The 9,880-nt window shown below is 44.5% G+C and overlaps 1 pseudogene; it reads left to right on the forward strand.

The window, feature by feature from the left end:
* Positions 1-6,354, forward strand: part of LOC133341513 (28S ribosomal RNA) — an 8,824-nt pseudogene extending 2,470 nt beyond the window's left edge.
* Positions 6,355-9,880: the final 3,526 nt, after the last annotated feature.

The raw sequence follows: 9,880 nt of genomic DNA on the forward strand, positions 1-9,880 counted from the left end.
TGTGTGCTGGGCCCTTCCTGCAGAGCGCCTCAGCTGCGGCGGTTCGTTGGCTGCGGTCGAGCGGCCCCAGTGCCCCTCCCCAGGGTGCCAGGACCCCGTGCGGTGTCGGGCTGGTGCATCGCCTCGGCCGGCGTCTAGCAGCCGGCTTAGAACTGGTGCGGACCAGGGGAATCTGACTGTTTAATTAAAGCAAAGCATCGCGATGGCTCGCGAACGGGTGTTGACACGATGTGATTTCTGCCCAGTGCTCTGAATGTCAAAGTGAAGAAATTCAATGAAGCGCGGGTAAACGGCGGGAGTAACTATGACTCTCTTAATGAATGTGGAATGCGTCTCAAAGGCTTCAGCTACCGCAATCAGTGGACAAGCTGTACAGATTTGTGATCATTTGGCAGGTGTGTGCTATTTGCTTTTGTTTGTCGTACACACTTGTCGAATCGATCATTATAGCCTCTTCCACATAAGTAATTTTTCCACCTCCTCGGGGTAGAGTCGGTAACCTCTGTTATAGAGGGCTGAGTGGAAAATGGCGGCCTTCAACGGGATTTCTTTTGAAATCTCGAAGCGCCTTTGAATACATTGACGTTCAGAGAAGCGTGTGAAGGTTTTGCACACGTGCAATACAATGGTTATAGTTGCTGGCATCCACTACTTGTATAACATTTTTTTTTGTGCCTCGATTATTATTATTTTTTTCATCCACCGATCTCAACTACCGTCTCTGCGGCTCCAGCGTTGGCCAAGTCATCCAACGTGTTTGCTGCAAAGTACCCTGCCACTACAGCTTCATCTGCTGCAATAGAAACCTGCTGTGCAGCAACCACTGCAACCACAGTGGTGATTGCTGCTGAGATCAAGATGGACGAATGGGCCATGGGAACCGCACTGGACACACGACCATGCTGTCCTCGTGGTGAGACTCCGCAAAGCCTCTACGTCTGCACTTGCCTCCCTGGCGACCTGGGACGTATCTGCACTGAAGCGAGATGTGAATGTCGGGCCCAACATCGAGGCTTCTACTTCGGTGCTGGCACACAGCGACTTCCTACACGCGGTGCATACCCGGGCCTGATGGGAATGCAAGAAGGTCGCCCAAAACATGAATCATCCAAACGTTGCAGCAGGAGAAAATGCGGTCCATGGATGATTGTCAACGACACCAACGGGACTATTGCTCATCAGGTGGTGATCAGGCGTCTATCTACCACAATGGAGTGGATCGACTTGGTGCTGGACTTGACCTGCGTGCATCGCCTGGAAAAACATGTGGCTACACACGTCGTGGCCACGTTTGGCGGGTTGGACATTACTTGCACGCCACACTACAAGATCGACGACTTCAAAGAAGCCTAGAAGAACGAAGAGACGAACGCCTAAGGGGATTTCAACCGGCCAACTCGTGAAATAAGTTTGGTCTGACTACATGTGTACCAAGCTCAAAATAGTTTTATTTATATTTATTTATTTATTTTCCCCGTGTCCTTATATTATACGTGGACTCTATGTTACAAAATTTTAAGTGGATGCCAGCAAATATGAGCCAGCATCATGGACCGAGTAAGAGGTTATGGAACAGGATCGTCCATTTTCTATTTTAAAAAGAAGATCAATCTACGTATAATTATTTTTCTGTTATAATGCATTATTGTCTGTACTTGTATATATATCCTCCTTTTTGTGCATCAATTTATGTTCCTTGCAAATTCCATTGCATGCACATAATCTTAATAACCATCATCGCGCAACTCTATGTGGATGTTGTGGCTAGACCCTCTATCATACTGTTGTGCTAATTTGGTACGGTGTTGGCAAGCTATACTTGTGTTACATCCTTGCTGGTTGGTTGTGCCGGCTGGTGGCAGGTTTGGGTGAAACATTTATATATTGGTACGATCTCACCTAAATAATGAACACAATTCAACATTACACCTGTTGTATTGCTAGAAATAAGTGCAAATTGAAGGAGTCAATTTTGACCGACGATTGGCTGCCGATGTGCGGTGAAAAAGCTAATCACAATAGCGTACAATGGGCTGACAACCCTGTGTGCTATAAACGTAAGTCACGAATTATAATGGAAACAAACCGGACGGACTACTCGGTGACGAACTATCATCGCTCATGAATGAGCGATTATCAGGCGAGCTGACGACGGAACTTATCCTTTCGGACATGTTTTTATGGGACTACCCATGCACAGATCAAAACAAATGTTATCCATGCAATCTAGGCTTTCTCGACCATAGAACTTGGTCATCGCATATGTCACGGGTTCACCCACATGCAAACAAAACATATAAATGTCGAATCTGTAATCGCACAGCAGATAGCATACACAAGATTGCGTCACATTACGGAAGAACTTGCAAAAGTCTCAAAGGTAGAACTAATACTATAACTAGAACAATTAATGAAGCACTGTTCAGTTGTATACATTGCAAAAGAGGTTTTACCACGAAAACGGGTTTAGGGGTACATACCAGACGAACTTATCCCACAGAACATGAGGCAATATTACAGCAAAAATCACCAGGAAGGAAAGTTAGATGGGGAAAAGAAGAGGTTGAAATTATGGCCCATAAGGAAGCCCAGCAGAAGGATGAGGACATAAACATAAATCAAATAATACAAAACTCAGTCTTGCCACACAGAACGCTAGATGCGATTAAAGGGAAGCGAAGAAATATCGAGTATAAGGAATTGGTAAGGACATTACAACAAACCCTCTATAATGTTGGAAATCAAACCCCTGTTAACTTAGTTTTACCGACAACATCGGAAACAACATCAATAATTGAGAAATCGCCAATTGTCGGTACACTCGCAACTTCACTTCCGGAAGGAGATCAGCCAGCAATAAGGACCGAAAAAGAACAATCACCCACAGCAGCTGAAGATCTTCAAATCATATTTAACGATCTAAAGAGCCTGAATTGTAGCCATAATCAGGCATTACTATTACTCAATTCTCACGTAGAAAAGTATGTATATCGAAGTAAACCACTAAAAAGAAAAGAATTTACAAACAAACAGGAAACACATGAGAGTATGCATCGAAGACAACTAAAGAGGAATTAGAAAAACCATCAAATTGGAGACCCATAACCATTTCTTCAATTGTAATTAGGCTATTACATAAAATTTTAAGCTATCGTCTAGGGCAACAATTACAGCTTAATTACAGGCAGAGAGCATTCCGCCCAGTAAACGGATGTTTTGAGAATAGTGCATTACTACACTTCATCATACACAACGCCAGGCAAAATCACTCAAACACGAAAATAGTGTCAATAGACCTAAGCAAGGCATTCGATTCCGTTAGTCACAGCTCAATTGATAGAGCTTTAAATCGATTTAATTTATCCAAGGATTTCATAACGTACTTGACCAACATCTATAAGTGTAATGTAACTGATATTATATTTGGATCAACAATAATGCGTAATATACATCTAAAAAGAGGTGTAAAGCAAGGGGATCCACTTTCACCGTTATTATTTAACATGATTATTGATGAACTATTATGTAACTTGCCGACATATATAGGAGTAAATGTAGGAAATCAAAAAGTAAACTCTATGATGTTTGCTGACGACCTTATCCTGCTTGCAGAAACGGAATGTGGCATGAATAAACTATTAGATATAACTATCACATTCTTTGATGATAGACATTTGAAAATAAATATAAACAAATGCAACTCGTTAAGATTCATTAAATACGGAAAACAGAAGACATTTAGCGTTGCAACGACATCATCTTACTTTATAAATAACGAACCCATTAATCCTGTATCGTATGTAAAGGGCTTTAAATATCTAGGCATTGAATTTGACCCAAGGGGAAACGATCCATAAGTTGTAACCTGCTCACCTCAATGTTAGACAAACTGACCAGAGCACCGTTAAAGCCAGAAAATAAAGTATATTTGATCAATACCAATTTAATACCTCGTATTATTCATCAACTGGTCCTTGGAAAAGTAACCAAAGGTTTATTGATGTCACTGGATTCTGAAATTAGGAAAAGAGTAAAGCTTCTGCTCAGGTTGCCACACGATACACCTGATAGCTTCTTTTATACACCAATATCCAACGGAGGAATGGGTATAAGAAATGTATGCGACTCAGTCGCACTATCTATAATAAACAGACATAACAAATTGATAACGTCCGATTAGCCAATAATACGAGCTTTATCACAACAACCATACAATATTAAGACTGTAAAACAGGCCCATATAATTGTATCGTCCTCATTTCCTTCAAAAACTTTAAATCAGGTTAAATGGTGAAATAAACTATATCAAACAACAGACGGTAGAGGGTTAGTATATTGCCAATCTCATACAGAAAACAACTTGTGGATAACAGGGAACTATAGAACAATAAAATCGTATAATTATATTGATATGGTAAAACTAAGGATTAACGCACTTCCAACTAAATCAAGATGCAATCGAGGGACGTTAGAAACCAAACAATGCAGATTTAAATGCCGTAGTATTAATAATCAAATTTCAGAAGAAACATTGGCGCATATCTTGCAAAAATGTGATCGTAGCCATTATGCAAGAATTTCAAGACACGATACTATAGTGCAATTTCTTGCAACATCCGCACAAAAACTAAATCGGCAAATTATCAGAGAACCCACATTACCGAGCGATATCAATAAGGCCAAACCGGACTTAATTTTAGTAAGAGACAATCAAGTTCTGATAATTGATGTCGCAATACCTTGGGAATCTCGTTCATTAGCTCAAGCATACGAATTTAAAGTAAAAAATACGCTACTGACAAAAAAATGCAAGCATTTCTAAAAACTATATATCCTGACAAAGAAATTAGAACAGAGGCATTAATTATATCCGCATGTGGGGGTTGGTGTGCTTTTAATAATATAGTAACAAAAAAGGTGGGATTGTCAAGTGCATGGGTGAAATTAGCGATGATCAAGGTCATGGAGGGTTCTGTAAAGATATGGCGCTCCTGGAGCAAAGGATAATTTAAGGTAATATTATTGGATTGTTAAGATGGCAATCTGCCTAGTCGCGGCCTACCCTTTCGGGTATGCAGCAGAACCATCCATAAAACAAACCTCCGAATAGTTTACCTTCCATATGGGTACTGGACCCAACCAACTTTCGGGGAACTAGAAGAAGAAATAGCCAAATGCCTCGTCATCTAATTAGTGACGCGCATGAATGGATGAACGAGATCCCACTGTCCCTATCTACTATCCAGCGAAACCACAGCCAAGGGAACGGGCTTGGCGGAATCAGCGGGGAAAGAAGACCCTGTTGAGCTTGACTCTAGCCTGGCACGGTGAAAAGGCATGAGAGGTGTAGGATAAGTGGGAGGTGCTCGTCCCTCGTGGCTCTGGGTGCCGGCGGTGAAATACCACTACTCTGATCGTTTTTTCACTTTATTGGTGAGGTGGGGAGGCGAGCCCCGCGGGGGCTCTCGCTTCTGGCTCCAAGTGCCTCTGGCGCCCGAACACCGTTCATGGTGCCGGGCACGACCCGCTCCGGGGACAGTGTCTGCTGGGGAGTTTGACTGGGGCGGTACACCTGTCAAACGGTAACGCAGGTGTCCTAAGGCGAGCTCAGGGAGGACAGAAACCTCCCGTGGAGCAGAAGGGCAAAAGCTCGCCTGATCTTGATTTTCAGTACGAGTACAGACCGTGAAAGCGGGGCCTCACGATCCTTTTGACTTTTTGGGTTTTAAGCAAGACGTGTCAGAAAAGTTACCACAGTGATAACTGGCTTGTGGCGGCCAAGCGTTCATAGCGACGTCACTTTTTGATCCTTCGATGTCGGCTCTTCCTATCATTGTGAAGCAGAATTCACCAAGTTTTGGATTGTTCACCCACTAATAGGGAACGTGAGCTGGGTTTAGACCGTCGTGAGACAGGTTAGTTTTACCCTACTGATGCTGTGTCGTCGCAATAGTAATCCTGCTCAGTACGAGAGGAACCGCAGGTTCAGACATTTGGCGCGTGCGCTTGGCTGACGAGCCAACGGTGCGACGTTACCATCTGAGGGATTATGACTGAACGCCTCTAAGTCCGAATCCCCCCTAGACGCGACGATACTGTTGCGCCCGGATCTTCGGTTGGCCTATCATAGCCGGGTGGACTCCTGCGCGGTGCGGAATGCCGTAGGACCCTGGATCGAGGTGCCGCCGCAAGCGTTCGGTGGCCCTCTCCTCAGTCGCTCGACAGCATGCTCGCGGGGAAGCTGGGTGCCAAATCATTCGTAAACGACCTGGTTCTTGCTCGGGGTTTCGTAAGTAGCAGAGCAGCTTCCTCGCTGCGATCTACTGAAAGTCAGCCCTTGAGACAAGGCTTTGTCCTGGTGCCACCCATGGGCACCGCGGCTCCTAAAAGGACCGTACGCACTCATGTGACTTCTTTTCGAGCATCTTATTCCGACGCTGCTGAAACAGCAGCGAGATACCGGGGGGGACTCGGCTGACTTTGTTAGGTGAGCCGCCTAGGTCGGTCGGTGTCTGACAAAGTGACATTTTTTAAACCTGCAATTCCTATGCTATTTTAATGTACGCGTCTGTCGGGGGGTAGCAACGCAAAACAGCTTTTTGCCAGCCCGAGGGAATTCGATGCGAGAGAAACGAGGCCCCGTGACGCACAAGAGAGCAATCTCCGCCAATTTCTCCCATTTGATGGGGTCTATCAGTAAAAACTTTTTTTTACTTAGTTTTTTTACTCCTTTTATTTAGTGCACGTGCAAATCTGCTGGAAAAGCCTGCGGACGTCTCGTGGCGTTCGTACGCTATTTGGCAACACTGAAATGAGCGTTTTGCCAGCCCGAGGGTATTCGGTGCGAGAGAAACGATGCCCCGTGAAACACAAGAGAGCAATCCCCGCCAATTTCTCCCATTTGATGGGGTCTATCAGTAGAAACTTTTTTTTACTTTGTTTTTTACTTTCTTTTTTTAACTCTTTTTTTACACTATATAGTCGGTAGATACTACTGTAGGCCCAGTAAATACTACTATGGTCAGTAATTACTACAGTCACTAAATACTACGGTACAGTCAGTAGATACTACTGGCTCAGTAGATACTACGGTAGTCAGTAGATACTACTGGCTCAGTAGATACTACGGTACAGTCAGTAGATACTACTGGCTCAGTAGATACTACGGTACAGTCAGTAGATACTACTGGCTCAGTAAATACTACGGTACAGTCAGTAGATACTACGATACAGTCAGTAGATACCAGGGGCGGTTTCTTCATTAGGGCGATTGGGCGACGCACCACCAAAGTGTGAAAGGGACTTTTTCAATCACATTCAAAATCTCATTCAACCAGAGTTACGCTAGCCGTTACTGTGCCTCTGGATATAGTCCAATCAGCGTCATGTCACGTTCTGTGGAGTACCGCCTCTTTTTGGGCGATTTCACTCTGGCTGAGAATCGCCCAGAGTGTTCCCATAGACTTACATTCAAAGATTTTTTTTTTCGATCGGCGGGCGCTCCAATGCATTCTCTATGGCTTCCGGGAGGGCTCGCCCTAACGTGCTTACATCATCATACTAAGCACGTTTCAGTCAACAATATTATTTGACGCCACCTAGTGGAATCTTTAATAAAAGAAACTGAGTGGATTGTAATAATAGTGAGTATAGAAACAAACAAGGAGATGTATTGTAAGAGTCACTTTATTTTTCAATAATATTAAAGTAGTGAAGTTGCCGTTACATGCTTAAGCTGTTAATTTATCCATTGCATGGGTAGACCTTATCCTTATCAATCATCCAGACATTTGCCCCCCCTGAGAGATTTTGCAGGAGCCGCCACTGGTAGATACTACTACAGAGTCAATAGATACTACTTCCTCTGTTGTATGTAGGGTGTGTAGGTATATATAACTACGAGGGGTAAAGATATTTTTTGAGGGGGGGGGGAGGGGTCCACAATTTTCGGAAACCTTTTACATCAACTATTTACCCCACACTTTCTACAACGTTTTGGACTTGTGCAAGCCTCTTATATATTTGTTGGTGGAGAAATGTACAAACGGCTTTGACAATACCTTAGTATCTGTGTATATATATGTAAGGTTTTTAAGAAATATATTTTTCACCCGGGCAACACCGGGTACTTCCGCTAGTATACTATAAACGCATGTTTCCGACGTACTCAGAGGAAAACCCCCAAGGCTTTAAGAGGGGATAGCACGCAATAGTCTGCACAGACCGGTTCATAAACCCACATGAGTCTTCTCACCTGGCTAGACTCCAGTTGATATATTTAGTCAATTCCTCGTATTCCGAATGAGATGTGCGCGTCCTGCTGGGTTCATTTCAGTCGAATCTTTGTAATGAAAAGTAGAAGGCCTCAAATGAATGTATTTTACATCCACACAGCCCCTCGCACTGACAGAAAAAACAATGCTGCCCGATTCGGTAAAAAAAAATCTCCCAAGCAATCGAGCGGCGAGGGGGCAAAAGTACAGGGAGAAGGCGCCACAAACCGAACGAAGGTAAATTACTGGAACAGCAATGGCACTGCGCTCAGGTCGTCGCAGCCTTAAATGAGTACCCGGTATGGTGTGGGAATACCAGCACTGGGGAGACAAAGGCAGCCGGGCCTGGTGTTTGCCACACGACTCCCCGTCCGCTGTGTGGGCCTTAAAAAGGTAACAAGACTTGCACCAACAATCTTTTAAAGGCTACCCGGGTTTATTTGCAGCCGCAACTGCCTGCTTAGCTCGGCACGTTCAGTAGCGCAGTACGAGAACCGCTCCGCCACCGCTCGCCTATAGTAAAGATAATCAATTCTAATTGCATGGAACATAATTGCATGGATTCATACCCTTTGTTTTTTTCGGTAAAGTCATGTAGGTAAAAAAAATGAAAACAACAAAATTAAATCACGACGTTTCGGAGGCAACACAAGCTTCCGTCTTCAGGTGGAACCGTTACCTACGTGACTTTACCAAAAAAACCAAAGAGTATGAATCCTTGCAGTCACGAAAGCTTCAAATCTAGAAATAATTGCATGGAACATGTTGTTTCTGCTGCTTGGAGTTGTTCGTGATTTTCCGTTATGGATGGGGCCATCGTCAGAGAAAATAATTAGGAAGGTAGAGTCCTTGCATTAATTGTTAACAGCTTCAATTACTGTCGCTTTAAAGCTTAGCGATTTATAACGTTCCATCATCTCAATTGCACGCGGTAACTGTGAATGGGTATTGATGCTGTGATGGATGGGAAACGTGCGTAGAGTGGAGAATAGGGTATGCAACTTGAAGGTTGGGAATAGCACGTGGCAGGAAAGTCTTGTGGGAAGGATCAGGTGGTGGAGGTTGAGATGGGTGGGACACGGGTGGAGGACGAGGGCCGAGCCGGGCATTGGAGTGGCACCCAAAGGTGAGCGATCATCAAGCAGTCATCCTCACTTACCTGCTTCCGCTCCTCCCCTACAACCCGTCTCTTCTCCCGAGACCAGGGCAACCTGCGGCTCTGGAGCCACATGCAGCTCTTTAGGGACAGCTTTGTAACGTTCACTTACTCATTCACCTACTCACTCACATCACTTACCCAAATACCAACCCACTCATGTGTAAACCCACCCACTAACTCACCCAGCCACTTCCTCCATGTCTAACCCACCCACTCCCTGACCGACTCACTCACCTGCCCACCCACCGACCCGACTCACTCAACAACCCACCCAACCACTCATTCACTAAACCACTCACTCACTTACCCACCTATTCACCAACCCACCCACTCACTCACCAAACTACACACCTGATCACTAACTCACTCACCCACCCACTTACTCACCCACTACCTCACCCACCCATCTTCTCCCGCATTCAGCCAGCCACCCGCTCAATCATGTAGC

This window comes from Lethenteron reissneri, chromosome 11 (assembly GCF_015708825.2).
Source record: "Lethenteron reissneri isolate LAM-NWPU_2019-01 chromosome 11, ASM1570882v1, whole genome shotgun sequence".
Taxonomy (NCBI): domain Eukaryota; kingdom Metazoa; phylum Chordata; class Hyperoartia; order Petromyzontiformes; family Petromyzontidae; genus Lethenteron; species Lethenteron reissneri.